At 42.0% G+C, this 15636-nt stretch overlaps 1 protein-coding gene and 1 long non-coding RNA gene across 3 annotated transcripts in view; both read right to left on the reverse strand.

The window, feature by feature from the left end:
- LOC125704559 (endonuclease domain-containing 1 protein-like) overlaps nucleotides 1-15636 on the reverse strand; it is a 99903-nt gene that overhangs the window by 24649 nt on the left and 59618 nt on the right. The window lies entirely within an intron of this gene.
- Nucleotides 1347-2023, reverse strand: LOC125704565 (uncharacterized). The gene is made up of 3 exons (XR_007381179.1): nucleotides 1911-2023; nucleotides 1548-1589; nucleotides 1347-1398 (listed from the first exon to the last, which is right to left on the reverse strand). It is a non-coding gene; the product is annotated as an uncharacterized LOC125704565 (long non-coding RNA).

The raw sequence follows: 15636 nt of genomic DNA on the forward strand, positions 1-15636 counted from the left end.
AGTTGTAACACATTCTATGACTGTCATGTCTATTTGAATGTATGAACGCATTCATAACACATTATATTCATAGGGCATTATAAGCATAGCTATAAGTATTAAAAAAAGAATTACATAGCATATTATAGCCATGTTTATTATGCATTATGAATGCTTTATGAAGCTTGTGAAGTATTATAATCAACACTGTGATGCCATACAACTGTCAATAGAAGATGCTGTAATGCTTTATTCTTGTACCAATCATCATAATGCATTATGAAGGTCTATATAATGCGTCATTGATTATAGCTTGAAGTAAAATGTTAACAGAAGAAATTCATGTTACGTCTTATTGTGTTACTCTTAATGTCCAATACTGTTCCAAAAGAATGTTCTGTTAAATTGTGTTTTTTTGTTCTGAGTGTATACACTGATGAAACAAAACATTATGTCCAACATGAATACCATTGTCTATCTAGTAAAAACATCAAGGTCTGGGATTTAGTAGATGGTAAGCCAACATTTCATACTCATATTCAAGCTGTTGAATGCAGAAGAAATGGGTACGACTAAAGACCTGAATAACTTTGATAAGGCGAGATTGTTACAGCAGATGACCGCACATCTCCGAAAGGGCATTATATTTCCATTCAGCATTTCATTGGCATTCAACATGCCATCTCCAAGTACTGAATGTTTGGCTACCATCTAATACATTCCACACATTGACACACACTGCTTTTACGTGACGGTCAACATTTGCTTCATGTGGGGGTGGTCACAATTTTTTGCCCTATGGGTGTATACCACTAAGATAAATATCATTACACATTTCCTTTGACTGCATAAGATTTTTGGACAGCATTGTAGTTTTTCGCAATGGCGAGATGGCTTTGCATAGCAGAGCTGAGTAACTGTGCCGGGCAAGCTGTGAATATTGTAAATAGCCCCTGTGCGTTAATTGTAAATACATGTATTGCATTTCCTTCTATTGCAGTTTTCCTTGCCTGTGTCATATGTGAACCCTTTCCAGTCCTCGTGTTACAAATTACCCGCCATGTGTGTGCCTTACAGTCCAGCATCCTACCTCCTTGTGTTTCCCCATTATGTGTTGTCGGTGGTTGTTTGGTCCATGTGTTAGTTTTTAAGGGTTTAATAAAAGGACATTATTTTCCTCTTTAAAAAAATCTCCTTTCTCACAGCCACCATGATACCTTGGTTTGCCAGATGTTGCAATATAAACTTTAATATATTGAGTCATATTTTTCCCAAACTTTATGTATGCAAGACATATATCATCTAGGAGAACAACCAGGGAGTGATATATGAATTGATTTCAGTCCAGTAATCAAAGTACTTCTCACCTGAAAAGAGCTTTTTCCTGCTTAGGATTTGGGTACTTCAGTGATAGTGAACCTGTGGAAAGGTTACATTCTATTAGGTAAACTTTGGTTGTTTTTAAATGTGCTTCATAAGTAAAATATGCACACACACATACATAAAACTTTTACTTCTATTGCACATTTTAAAATTTCATATTGTATGTTATTCAAATGAATCCAGACCTGTGGTGGGTTGAAGCTGGACTTTGTAATGAAAACAGCAATCTGCCAAATATAAACAATGTCATAATTCATTGTCAAAATCTGCCTCATAACAAGAGGGTTTCAAATCCTAGAAGGGAATTTATCTTGTTCCAAAGTATTCAAGACTTATTTCTCTATATAGCAGTTGAATAAAAAGAGATTTCATGACATTTATTGTAAGAGCATAGATTATTACTAAAGGCATGTGGGTCCTTTAGGCAGTATAGAGCGTAACTATTAAGAACCTTTTTGATAATATGAAAATAATTGTATTATCATATTCTATATGCTTTATTGAATAGACATTGTAAATGAACTGGTGAACAACAAAAGCATTCAAACCTTGACTGATGAGCTCTTCTGGGAGGTGGTGAGGTTGTGGCTGTCTGTTTGCCTGGACACCAGATGATTGATTGTAGACGAGAAACCACAACTGATTTATAGAGCATTATCATATGTCACTTATGAAAATGTATGACTCAATTACATGTGAAGATCTCAGAAAAACAAATCATCAGGCAAATGCCAACAGTGGTTAAACCAGATACACAGTATGATGTATTTAGATATATTTAATGCATTTTGAACTGGATGTCTTGGGACGGAATAGACACGTACTGTAGGCACATTTTATTGAAAGAAATTTAGAAGAAAACTGTGCTAAACATGGTATGAGGGTCTGAAATGAGACTGGGAACTGGAAAGGAAACAACAGTTTCACCTTCTTACAGACTCCTTAAAGTAAACAAGCAGGCCTTTCTTTGTTTTCACAGAATCTGAATCGGACCGATTAAAGTAGAGCAGTTACAACGGCACATAGGACATAAGCTGAAACAATGTATGTCACTTTACTTACCGTATTGACTACTTACTGTGAGCAAATGGACCAAACGGTATAATTTATTCTCTATTACGCTTTATCCCAAGCACAGGACATGAGGGGACACCTGGACAGCAGGCCTGTCCATTGCTGGGCAAACATTCACACAGACAGCTACAGACTATACTGGTGTAGCCAAACCCCATTTGTTGGGTGATGGAAGGTAGCCAGCACAAGCACAGAACAATCAAAATCACACTGATAAAATCAGCAAGTAGCCCCAATAAAGTTTTAAAATTATACTGAACAAAAATATAAACGCAACACTCTTGTTTCTGCTCCCATTTTTCATGAGATGGACTTAAAGACCTACAATTCATTCCAGATACACAATATTACCATTTCTCTCAAACATTTCTCACAAATCAGTCTAAATGTGTGATAGTGAGCACTTCTGCTTTGCTGAGATAATCCATTCCACCTCACAGGTGTGCCACATCAAGATGCTGATCTGACATCATGGGTAGTGCACAGGTGTACCTTATACTGCCCACAATAAAAGGCCACCCTGGAATGTGCAGTTTTTTGCTTTATTGGGGGTCTGGGGACTCAGAACCGGTCAGTATCTGGTGTGACCACCATTTGCCTCATGCAATGCAACACATCTTCTTCGCATAGAGTTTATCAGATTGTCAATTGTGGCCTGTGGAATGTTGGTCCACTCCTCTTCAATGGCTGTGCGAAGTTGTTGGATATTAGTGGGAACTGGTACACGCTGTCGTATACGCCGGTCAAGCACATCCCAAACATGCTCAACGGGTGACATGTCCGGTGAGTATGCTGGCCATGCAAGAACTGGGACATTTTCAGCTTCCAAGAACTGTGTACAGATCCTTGCAACATGGGGCCGTGCATTATCTGTCTGAGTGGCTGGTCTCAGACGATCTTGGAGGTGAACCTGCTGGATGTGGAGGTCCTGGGCTGGTGTGGTTACACGTGGTCTGCGGTTGTGAGGCCGGTTGGATGTACTGCCATATTCTCTGAAACGCCTTTGGAGACGGCTTATGGTTGAGAAATGAACATTCAATGCACGAGCAACAGATCTGGTTGACATTCCTGCTGTCCGCATGCCAATTGCACGCTCCCTCAATGCTTGTGGCATCTGTGGCATTTTGCTGTGAGACAAAACTGCACATTCCAGGGTGGCCTTTTATTGTGGGCAGTATAAGGTACACCTGTGCACTACCCATGATGTCAGATCAGCATCTTGATGTGGCACACCTGTGAGGTGGGATGGATTATCTCAGCAAAGCAGAAGTGCTCACTATCACACATTTAGACTGATTTGTGAGAAATGTTTGAGAGAAATGGTAATATTGTGTATCTGGAATGAATTGTAGATCTTTAAGTCCATCTCATGAAAAATGGGAGCAAAAACAAAAGTGTTGCGTTTATATTTTTGTTCAGTGTACAATACCATTCATACAGTACATGGTTACTCTGTAACATACTGTAGTGATGGAGGTACCAATCGGGCAGTCTGGCAGGTTGCACTGGTGGCAGGTTGCACTGGTGCCAACCCTGTAAATAGTTCACTGCAGTTGTCATATATTGTGATGTCATTATGCTGTAAGTAATATCATGTGTAGTGTTAAATATTAATCACTGTAAATAGCGTGTCTGTGTGTGTGTGCTGACTTGGTGTGTTAGAAGTAAGCAGGCGTGACGAGTCCCGTGGACAGTGTGTATGCACAACAGGTTGGACTGGTGCCAACGTTATAAATAATTCCCTATAGCCGTTTCATATTCTGATGTCATTTTACTGTAAGTAATGTCTAGTGTAAAATGTTAATCGTTGTGAATAGTGTATGTCTGCCCACCCTGTGTCTCAGGAGTAAGTGGGTTGATGAGCACTGTGGGCTTTGTGTCTGTGTGTTGTCAGTACAAATGGTAGGGGTGTCAATTATACCAGTGACATGACTCACCTACTAATCTTTACAGTGGTGTCAGAAGGACCACTTCCGACCACCTCCACATGAGCCCAGGTGGACACGGGGTCCACCATTACTCTCATTCACCTGAGTATGCAACCAGTCACCGGCTGGGCCATTCCAGCTGGCAGGGAGAAAACAGACCTGCAGCTGATGTCAGTGTCTGGCTTGTGCATGGCTTTGAAGGGGTAGGGGCTGCTGATAGTCTTGCTGGTGGGACACACGGTGGTGCATGAGGTCTATCTCACTGACATCTCTGATCCCTGCATCATTGGTCTGGACTTACTAGTCCAGCTGGTGGCCGCCATCGATGTGTCAGGAGCAGCCTTCTGCCTCGGCACAGATGTGGTGACCCTTCAGCAGACAGTGGCAGCCAGGGGCAGAAGCGACATGGAAGGACGGCAGCCTGCAGCCCCTGGGGGAAGGTCACCAGTGGCACAGCTCCAAGTCCAGCCCAGATACAGCAGCATCGCAGCAGGGCCACCTCCTGAGACGGTATAAAATGTCCAGGAGTTTTGACAGTTTAGTAGCCAAAACCTGACACTAGAGCAACAGGACAAGCTCAAAGCTCTGTTGGGCTTGTTACAAGATATCTTCGCTGCTAGGAAAGAAGAATGCTGGCCCACTTTGGCCCACCACTGGCAATGGTGTGGGGCCAGTCGATTCTGTACAATGTGACGGAGGTATGTAGCGTCCTGGGGCTGGTGTCATGCTACCGGGACTTTGTGAAGGACTTTGCCAGCATTGTGAATCCGCCACACCGTCTTACAGAGAAGGTAAATGGTTTTGCATGGATGGACAGATTTTAACCAGCTTTTTACAGCACTCACTAATGCCACTTTTGGCCACAAGATGGCAGCAAGAAAATAGAAAAATTATTTTCCCACAGTGTACTAGCAGCTTTGTGTGGTAATTGTTTGTATTAAAAATACATTGGACCAAGTCAAACAATTTTAATGAATAATTAACATCTAAAACCGGCAAAAGTCCACAAGCTGCTAGTAGACCGTGGGAAAATAATTTTTATATTTTCTTGCTGCCATCTCGTGGCTAAAAGTAGGTACTGCAAATTCGGGAAGAAATCATTTAATTGTTTTCAAACTGCAGTACTCAAATTTTGCCACAAGAGGGCAGTATAAAGAGTGGGGGAAAAAACGAAATTGCAATACCTACTTTTTACCACGAGATGGCAGCAAGAAAATAGAAAAATTATTTTCCCACGGTGTACTAGCAGCTTTGTGTGGTAATTGTCCGTATTAAATTAGACTCCATTAGACTCCTGAACACACTTACCCCCCCACACACACCCGGACTGCGAACAAATTGACTCCTGCACATCTGCACTTTACACACAAACTCTGCTACAAGCATTTTTGCACTTCTGCCACTTATTTGCACATTTTCCATACATAACTATCATAACCTCCTCTACCTCTATCTCCAAGTATAGTATATTTTTTTGTATACCTTATATTTATTGATTTGTTACATGTCTCTTTCTCTCGTCTGCACTGAAAAAAACTGGAGCCACGTCATCTCGTCTCTCTATGTACCTGTACAGTATATAGCAGAGATGACAATAAAGTTTACTTTGACTTTGACTTTGACTAAAAATACATTGGACCAAGTCAAACTATTTTAATGAAGAATTAACATCTAAAACGGGCAAAAGTCCACAAGTTGCTATTAGACCGTGGGAAAATAATTTTTATATTTTCTTGCTGCCATCTCGTGGCTAAAAGTAGGTACTGCAATTTCGGGAAGAAATCATTGAATTGTTTTCAAACTGCAGTACTCAAATTTTGGCACAAGACGCCATTATAAATAGCTAAAAAACAGTAAAGGAGCTTATTAAATGTACTTTTCAACATTTTGACATTGTTTCACTTGCCAAAAACTATTTTTACTGAATAATCAGCATATAGAACGGCCACGATAATCATTTTAATCAATTTAATGTTAAAACTGCAATTATGAGGGAAAATGGTAATCTAAATATTCTCATAAAGCCAGCAGATGATGTACTAGGAGAAATGATGCCTTGAGTAGGAATACCACTTCATAAATCATGGTATTTTGACTAAGGCAGTTCAGGTTAAGTAATTTTCTTAAGGGTGCTACAGCAAGGTGTCACCTAGGTATTGGAGCAACAACCTTCAAGTTATGAGTCTCATGACCAGAATTGCTATGGTACCACTTTACACCAGTGATTCAGACAAAAAGGAAACAAGATGGCAGTATAAAGAGTGGAAAAACTGATTATTGTACAAAAAAATTTAAATGTAGCATATTAAACAGCCAATACACCATGGGGAAATTATTTTCACTTTTCTTTTAAGTGCTGTGGTTTAATATGTACATTATTATTTCAGTACTGTGTATACTGTCCTTAATGTCTTGCCTCTCTCGTATAACTTGAGATACGCCCAAATTGACTTGCAACAAGTGGTCCTGGTTCTAAATGCAGAAGTCAATGGATACCTGTATTTTATATGCTGTAGTGTGCTGGGTGTCCGACATTGCTTTGATTTTGACCCGTTAGATCAGAGGGAGGTAATCTTATCCAGAAAGGGCCGCTGTGTATGATGGTTTTCACTGCAACTCTCTGAACAGCGAACCTAAAGGTTATCCCAGTACCTTGATCTTGCTAGCATATTTAAATGTGAACCTATTCAGGAATAGAGTGGTGAAGGCATTCAGGGGAGGCTTGATGATTATCAGAGGGAACAAAGGGGCTGGGTACTTGTCAGTATCCAGTAGAACCACCAGACATTTACACTGAATGGTTCTGGATGTGGCACAGATGCTAATCCCTCTGTATTAGGGGATCCATCTCCAATTTGTACTCTTCCAGTTAATAGGGAGATTATCAGACAGACTTTCGCCCTAGTCCAGTACTCATTGACAGCCTAATACACCGTGTTTCAGTTTCTCTTGATAGTCAATACATGTCACAGGATGCACATTACTCTGATGGACAGGCCCTCTTACATATGATGGAAACACTACAACAACTTCAGGATAAGGGTCAGAGGAGTGAAATACATATAATGAGTGTGTAGCTCAGCAGACTAAGACTCTGTGGCTGTGATCAGAAGGTCGACGGTTCGTGCTCGGAATTGGCAGAAAAGCCACAAGTCCAGAGACTTTTGACCAAGACCAGAAACCCCTGGGGGCCTCAAGGTAGCAGTCTCTTCACTGTGACCCCCAAGCTTGTTCATGCCTTTATGGAGAGCAAGATGGAGCAAATTATTAATCCCATTGGGCCTCAGCAGAATTACAAACAAGTACAAGAAAAATAGTTGTTAATTTTACATACTATCTTCTGCTGGCCTTATGAGAATATTTAGATTATCCTCCGGTAACCAGCAGAGGGCGCTCACAGTCTCTCCTCCGAGCACCACACTGAACTTGCCAAATCGGTTCCACCAGTTCCTATCAGGGCCCGGCTGCACTGAGAGGTCATGCACAGTAAGGCTCATGATCCGAGGGCAGTGGGGACCAAAATACAGGCCGAGGAGTTTAATGCCCCCCAGGAGTCAGAGGGTCCCTCAAAACCCTGTGATGTAATGAAGATGGGGGCTGGAGCATGTCAGCTGGGGGCGGGGGATCCCAGAGCATCCCGCGTGGCGGCCAGGTGCCCCCCGCCGCAGCCCGTACACCCTACATGTCACCCTATATCAGGTCCACATAATAACATCCTACTGGGTAAAATGTCAGGTGCCCAGAGTACAAGTGCATGGATTAAAGCAAGAAAAAAATCATCCGACTGAATTAAAAATATATATATATTTAACGAAATTCTCCCTGTCGCGGGTCCATACCACCTCGGCCATCCATCAAATTTTCAATACTGTGTTGTCCATTTTCCCTTAAGCCCCTCGTTGAATTACATTTACATAATTGTAAGAATAATTCAAGCAATTGCAAGATTTTACCATTGTCAATAATTGGCTATAAATAATGAAACATCAAGTTTTCGGTGCAAATTTATTTTAACAACAATGCTTTAGTAATTTTAGTAATATCCACAAGAGTGGATAAGAAAAAAGCCATTGCTTCCATAGACTATTTTTTATGGCAAAAAGCAAACACCTGCCATTTTCATCTTTTTGCACCATGAACTGAATGCGTTGCCATTATCGCCCATTTCATTCAGCCAAGCCCATCTCCACTTATTCTTTACCGTTTTGTCGATGTCCGACAAATCTGTGCAGAAGCGCGTGCAGAAGCGCGTCCATGCTGACAAAACCGAAAGCAAACTGACGCGCGCAAGTGATGTCCTGTAAAATATGGCTTTATGGACTATTTAAATAGCCTACATTTAAAAATAGCCTAAACTCATTTAAAAACAGTCTGAAAAATCCCCAGGTCCTGAACTAAAATATGGGAAATTTAGAGCAGCGTCGCATTGCCATTCCTCTGTTAACAGCAAGAAAACGGAACGGACTACGAAACTGCTGATATTTATTCATTTTTAACGGGGCATAGGATCTCGCAGCACTTGCGACACCGGAGCCACTGTCCTGATTCTTTAGTTTCAGAGTTTTGGCTTCATTAAACAATGGGTTTTATCCACTGTTTTCCGACCTTTTTTTTTTTTTTTTTTAGCTACTATTAGCTAATGAGACACTTCATGACGCACCACTGATTTCCAAACATAAATAAGTTATATTCCGAACTTTTTCGAAAATGTAAAATATACTACTACTAGCCTATTATTATTATTATTATTATTATTATTATTAGATATGCCAGGCAACAAGGAGCCCGTGCCATTCACCCTTTTGCATCTCGTCTTTGTTTTGGGACATTAAAAGCCTCTGAGACTGATGTGGCACTAAATGCTGGGGAATTATTTTCTCCTTACTATGAAGTCTGGCATCTTAAACAAGTGTCGGGAAGTAGCTTGTTTAAGCGAACTGCTGAAACCATCATGCCATCCATCCATTTTCCAAACTGCTTATCCTACTGGGTCACGGGGGGGTCCGGAGCCTATCCCGGAAGCAATGGGCACGAGGCAGGGAACAACCCAGGATGGGGGGCCAGCCCATCGCAGGGCACACTCACACACCATTCACGCACACATGCACTTCTATGGGCAATTTAACAAGTCCAATCAGCCTCAGCATGTTTTTGGACCGTGGGGGGAAACCAGAGTACCCGGAGGAAACCCCACGATGACATGGGGAGAACATGCAAACTCCACACACATGTGACCCAGGCAGAGACTCGAACCCGGGTCCCAGAGGTGTGAGGCAACAGTGCTAACCACTGCACCACCATGCCGCCCCCCAAAACCATAATGTTTATTTTTATTTTTAGGAAGGATAATTAAATCGTAATTAAACTGAAGAAAAAGACAGCCTTTCCAGAACTTTGTCTGATTTAAATGGGTTATGAAAGGGTGTTTTAGTTGGGTATTGTATCATAATTCCCTAATTGTGTAGATATTAATTATGAAAAGCACACTTTTAAATATCAATGTCATTCCAAAGTTTAACATTTGTGTGTTTCATTCAGTATAATTTAGCAAATAAATACCTCAGTACCAAGTTCTGCCCCAGTGTTCCTGACATTCCAAAGTCTAGGACAAATTTTTAAATAGATACTTTTCAAAACCTGAAAACATACTTACCTAGGAATAAAACCATGATGACTGGAAACATTAATAAAGTGGAAAATGTTGCAAGTTGTTCTTCCCAAGGTAGAGCTGAGTATTTCGCCAGATAAACACTGACAGGAACTAAAATAAAGTAAGAACAGAGTCAGTCACCAACAAATTCATGTCAGACAGAGTATAAACACAGATGTGTTCACTGGTGCTGCACAGGCCTGTCACCTGGGGGTTCTGGGTTTGAATCCCTTATTGAACATTGGGGTATGAAAAGCACATCCCAGAGTGTTTAGCTTGGGCATTTAATCATGCATCCCTAAATGTGCATATTAATTGTGAAAAAATACATTTCTGAAATCCTTGTAGCCAAAAGAAACTAAATTAACATATACATCATCCATCCATCCATCCATCCATCCATCCATCATAACCCCTTCTGAAGTACAGTTCCATGGTGAGACTATCCCTAAAAAGTCCAGAGCAGGGTACACCATGGTGGGGTGCCAGTCCATCACAGGGCACATCATCCACTCACACACAATGGGCCATTTTTAGACCCCATGTAACTTAAATGCATGTTTTGTGTGAGTGTGTATGTGGGGGGGGGGGGGGGGGGGGACCAGAGCACCTGCAGTCAGAGGCGTCATGCTGATAGAGACTGAAGGGGCTCTGGGCCCCTCAGGGTTTTAGATTTAGGTTCCAGATCGTTTAGCCTGTTTCACATTGTTTCTTGAGTCAAAGTGCACGTAATTATCATATAATCATCATATAAATATCATTGCTAGTGATAGATTTTTTTCTGTATTTACTGTGTTTATGTATTTACAGCAAGGTTTAAATAAATTCTGAACAACACCAGTTACTATGTGCTCAATTTGCAACTTTTTTTTCCTTGTAATTTCACAATGTAAGGATGGGAATGACATTAATAATCAAACCTACAACTCCCATGATCCTTTGCTTCAGTAATGAATGAAACTTTCGAAACACATTAACATTTATTGCGCCAGCTGAATAGCTAATATACTGATTATTGCACTGTATCATTCATATACAAAATCACATTTTATCTTCAGAGGAGGAGGAGGTTGACTTAGTGATTCCCAGAGAGAGACTAGGGAGGGACAGTTACATTAGGAGACGCCATATTCAAGTGGAAGTAGGAAGCTCTGACAAAACACTCTTTGGACGCAAACAAGGAAGCAGCATGTGGTAGGATGATGCCTAATGGGGACAAAGATGGGGGGGGCATATTTACCCATCAGTGGTGTCTCCTTTAAGAGCAGACGTGTCAGTGATCGCCTGATTATCTGTAGCTCACGGTATGTGTGAGCTGGGCTGCTCCTCAGCACATTGGGTGCCATGGAGACTGTGGTTGGTATGTATCCTTTTTTTATAGTGATCAAATTTTTATTGAACAAGTATTAACATAGAAGGAAACACAACAGACCGCCCACCTTCTAACTGGTCACGAATGTCGAACAGAAGGTCTCTTACAATCCCTAAGACACGTAGAAATGGTAGATTTAACAGAAGCCCAGTATCTAGGAGGAGGAGGAAGAGGAAGCATAGAGCTAATAAAATTAATGCTTGGCAGCACATTCAGTTTAATAATGGCCAGCCTTGTCTGGAATGAGAGGGAGAGAGAAGACCGTGAGGAGATGGAGACATTAATACCCTCCAGAACATGGGGAAAGACGGCAGCTGTAAGCTCCAGGACTGAGGGGTAGATGTCCGACCCCAGGTATCTGAAAGACGTCGCCTGAGGAACAGAAGAAGGAAACGAGGAAAAGTGACATGCAGGATTCAGTGGAAGAAGAGAAGACTTTGCCCAGTTAATCTTATAGCCGACAGGGATTGATTCATATGTTCATATGACAAGCAGTTCCCAAAGAGGAGCACGTAGTAGCAAACTTCTTTCTGGACATTGAGCTGGCAGGAGCACAAGTATTGCATGAACCAATGAGACCTATTAGCCACTGTGCAGCCATGCAAACACTTCTGTCAATATCTCTCTGGCTGCTGGTTCAATTTACAGAAGGACCATCCATCTATGGTGTGGCTCTTAAGCTTTCACAGCCCAGCAGGACAGCTGGCCTGCTGGTTAGAGACGCTGTCAAAGTGTGAGGAGGTCTTGGAATGTATCTCCAAAGTGGTATGCAGGGTGCAGATGCTGGAGTGGCTCAGGACTCTCATGCGGTACCGTGACTGCTTGGTTGGCAGCAGGGACTAACCAGTACGGTGCTGGTCTTGGAGGGCTTGCTGCTGCCTGGAGTGCTTCCGGAACATTTTAGGGGTACCAGGACTGGTAACTCTATAGGTGGGGGGCAGTGTAGCACTGGAAGCACTGGAGGTACTCATCGGTCAGCACAACATCTTGGACTGGTGCCAACCCTGTAAATAATTCCCTATAGCTGTTTCATATTGTGATGTCATTGTACTGTAAGTAATGTCACATCTAGTCACATCTTGTGTCTGTGTAATAATGGTAGGGGTGCAATAAAAGCTGCCTTGTGGTTGAACCCAGAACTGTTGTGTCTGTCCTTTGTGCCAGTGACATGGCTCACCTACCAGCCTACACAATATGCTTTATTTGCATTTTCAGACTCACTTTAATACCAGTTGCAGACAGATTTTGTAAGGTGACCCAAAAGTTCTGATGCAGCTTAATCCTGCCCTGAAGAATATTAGAATATTTAAATTGCTGTTTCCATGTTTTTTAAATAGAACTGCAGGACTAAAGGCAATGCAAAAATTTGAGCCTATGCCAAACCACTATGCGCTGGAAATAGTGAACATAGAACTGGGACAATGATTATTTGCATCCGATATTCGACTGATATATGAGTAAAGAGGCATGGAATTATGGAAAGATTTACATTGCAAGACAACCTCCAGGGTTGAAAGACAACAGAGAATGAGATAGAATTACAGATGATCCATTTGTATTGAGTCACATGTTCTACGTAGTATGAGACTGAATCATGTTGTAGTCAAATGAAGCATGAAAGCTCCAGGTTTATGTATTATTAAAGCCTTGAATGGGCACCAGGTCCACCTGCAGGAAGGTATTCGACACCCCCGACTGGCTGAGCTCAAGGGACTGCACAGAATGTCGTATATCTATGCAGCTCCAATATGCTACACATAGTACATTATAGTTATTTTAATGTGGAAAATACTGTAGTTTCCCTGATGGCCTTGTAGTTTGTGAGCAATGACAGCCATAGACCCTGAAGGGGGGGGGGCACACCTTTCGGTGGGTTGGGAGTGAAATTTCCCTAAAGCTTTTGGTTTTTTTCCCTCCTTATATGAGTCTCACAGACAGGATTGTATCATGTGAGTATCGAGCAAAGAGGGCAGACTCTGGGTGACAGGTGGACACACTGATGCCAAGGTAGTCCAATGGAGGTGGAGAATTATGTTTCTTGAATGTTTAAGTATGTAAATACAAGAGCGTATTCTCAGTTCTCTTGTTTCTGCTACTGCAATGCCTGGGTCTGCTGTGCAGTGCAGGATATATAAAGTATATTGCCATTAGCCAGGGTTCAAGTTACGTCTGCTTTATCAAAATGTGTAGTAGTCAAATCAATCAGACAAAACATTTGATCGGAAAAAAAAAAAAAATTTAATTGAGTAAAAAATATGTTCAAAGGTGTTACGTCATGCGGGGATGGAGCAGGAAAAGTCCAGGGAGTCGCGGAAATGAGGGTTTTATTGTCAGAGAGTACATAAAACAAAAGACGGACGACAAACCAGCACGAGAGACTTCAATGACAGACCTAGACAATCAGACTCAGACGTGGAATAAAGCAGAAATAACATGAAACAGCTCATAATGATTGGGGTTTCACATGAGGTAAATGAGGGGGTGTGGCACACAGGAGGATCGGAGGCCTGGAGCATCAGGCGTGGGTGGAGCCTTGCCCGGAGCATCAGGCGTGGGTGGAGCTGGGGCTGGAGCATCAGACGCAGGTGGAGCAGGGGCCCAGAGCATCAAGCGCGGGTGGAGCCAGGGCCCAGAGCATCAGGCGCAGGTGGTGCATCAGCCTCTGGGACTGGACCCTCTGTGGTCGGTGCGTCATCCACCAGCACAGAAACAGCAGAAGGCGGAGCTGCTGGTGCAGGGGCGCTGCAGGGACTACCAGCACAGCAGGGATCTTAGGCGGTGGCACAGGGGGTGCAGAGACCTCAGGTGGCGAAGCAGGAGACGCAGGGACCTAAAAAGGTGGTCAGGTCAGGAACATCAAGCACAGGCATGTCAAGTATATATGGTATAGGCAGAGCAGGAACCTCAGGCATAGGCAAAGCAGGAACTGCAGGGGGCGCTCCTTGGTGGCAAGCGCTGCCCCTTTAAGGACAATGGGAATCCGCGGAATGGCATCCCACACTGACCTGACCCCTTTAACCCTCTGGGATCATTGTTCTGGGACATGATCACACATTTCTTTAAATATCATAAACTTAATTCATGGCAAATAAATTATTTCTTATATATTTGTTTTGGCATTACACACATCTTAATTTTAATGTGAATTATAAATGTGTCAGATTTTATGTGAAGTTTGTAATTTGACATCAAAGTATAGACATTGCAAAATGCAGTTTGGAACACTTGCAGAAACATTATAAAAGTACATAGTAAGCAATGGTGGCAGTTTGTTTTGATCCCAGATATCTGATCACCAAAGTCCTGGTGAGTAAATAAATAAGAAAAACCGAACTCATGTCACTATTTCTGGCTCTTTTAAGGCTACATTCACACTGCCAGCCTCATCGTTCAATTCCGATTTTTTGCTCACATCGGAGCAATAGATAATATTCTATTAATTACTAATTAATTAATTAGGTCAGAAATGTGTTAGTAGGTAAGAAAGACATTTAGTAATGCTTAATCTTGTATGACTTCACTGGGTGTTAAGGTGCATGCTTCAGGATTTCCTGATGTGTACATTGTTAATAAATGCATTAAGTCATGGTGGCATTAGTTCATTTATTAATAAGCTTATTTGTTAACCAGCATTGTAAAGTGTTACAGCACTAACTCCTGGGGAGTAACCTGTCCCAGTACCTGCACAAAGTCTCAAAAGCACTGCAAAAACAGCGGCAAACCCTCCATGGGGCAGGACCCTAAATCCCCCCCGTCTGCCACGGGACTCAGCCCAAGTCCTGGTGATGGTGACTCTGAATGGGTCTGGGGCTGTTATGGAGCCAGACGGTCATGATGTAGCACGACAGTCCTGAGCCAATCTGCCATCCGCACCCTGTAGACCACTTTGGAGATTCACTCTAGGTGGAAAAGATAAGATAAGATAAGATAAGATAAGATAAGATAAGATAAGATAAGATAAGATAAGATAAGATAAGATAAGGTCTTTATTGTTCCTCTTACAGAAATAGTGAAAAACAGTTTAGCAGCTCTCTGTTTACAGCATAAGAGTGATAAATAAGAGAAATAAGAACAACACACAAAAAGAGACAGACATCCTATTATAGAATGAGTGTTTTAGTGCAGCGAGTGCAGTATGTTAGTCCATATAGAAGACAGTCATTCTGGGGGGTGGATACAGTTTCACAGAAACAGTCATTCAGGGGGTGGGTGGGCGCATTTGACTGCCTGTGGGTAAAAGCTTTTGTTCA

Source organism: Brienomyrus brachyistius, chromosome 12, assembly GCF_023856365.1.
Source record: "Brienomyrus brachyistius isolate T26 chromosome 12, BBRACH_0.4, whole genome shotgun sequence".
Classification (NCBI taxonomy): Eukaryota; Metazoa; Chordata; class Actinopteri; order Osteoglossiformes; family Mormyridae; genus Brienomyrus; species Brienomyrus brachyistius.